The 1003-nt window shown below is 35.2% G+C and overlaps 1 non-coding gene across 1 annotated transcript; it reads right to left on the minus strand.

Moving 5' to 3' along the window:
- Positions 1–885: 885 nt before the first annotated feature.
- LOC132009394 (U6 spliceosomal RNA) lies at positions 886–992 on the minus strand. The gene has a single exon (XR_009401892.1). It is a non-coding gene; the product is annotated as a U6 spliceosomal RNA (small nuclear RNA).
- Positions 993–1003: the final 11 nt, after the last annotated feature.

A 1003-nucleotide genomic window follows, 5' to 3' on the forward strand; every position in this document is an offset into this window, starting at 1 on the left:
CAAATGTTTATAGCAGCAATGTCCACAATAGTTAAACTATGGAAAGAACCTAAATGTCCTTCAACAGATGAATCAATAAATAAGATGTAGTATATATGTACAATGAAATACTATGCAGCCATCAAAAGAAATGAAATCCTGCTATTTGTGATGATGTGGATGGAACTAGAGGGTATTATGCATGGCGAAATAAATCAATCCGAGAAAGACAACTATCCTATGATCTCCCTGATATGATGAAGTAGAGATGCAACATAGGCGGTTTCGGGCGTACGAAAAGAAAAATAAAAGAAGATGGGATTGGGAGGGAGACAAACCATAAAAGACTGAATCTCACAAGACAGACTGAGGGTAGCTGGGGGGAGGTGTGTTGGGAGAGGATGGTGTGGGTATGGACATTGGGGAGGGCAAGTGCTATGGTGAGTGATGGTGAGTGCTGTGAAATGTGGAAACCTGGTGATTCACAGACCTGTACCCCTAGGGATAAAAACACATTATATGTTTATAAAAAATTTTAAAAAATAATTTAAAAAATCCATTAAAGAAAAAACACATATTGCAAGCCCAGAGCTAATCTCATATTCAATTAAAACAGTTTGAAAGTTTTCCCCTTAAAGATCAGAAAAAAGACAAGTGTGTCCACTTTCTCTACTCTCATTTGACATAGTACTGGATGTCCTAGCCAGAGAAACAAGGAACACAAAGAAATAAGAGACTCCAACAAAAAAAGGAAGAAGTAAAATTTTATTTTCTTGGATAACATGAACTTACATGTTAAAAAATCCTAAAAACTTCACAAAAAATTTTGAATAAACAAATTTAGTAAAGCTCCCAAATACAAGATCAATATATAACAGACAAGAATTTTGTTTTGTTTCATTTCTTTTTAATATGGAATGCTTCCCAGTTTTTCATGTCATCCTTGTTTAGTGATCACGCTAATCTTCTCTGCATCATTCCAATTTTAGTATATGTGCTGCCAAAGTAAGCACAAGACAGGAGC

The sequence above is a fragment of the Mustela nigripes genome, unplaced genomic scaffold, assembly GCF_022355385.1.
Source record: "Mustela nigripes isolate SB6536 unplaced genomic scaffold, MUSNIG.SB6536 HiC_scaffold_20509, whole genome shotgun sequence".
Taxonomy (NCBI): Eukaryota; Metazoa; Chordata; class Mammalia; order Carnivora; family Mustelidae; genus Mustela; species Mustela nigripes.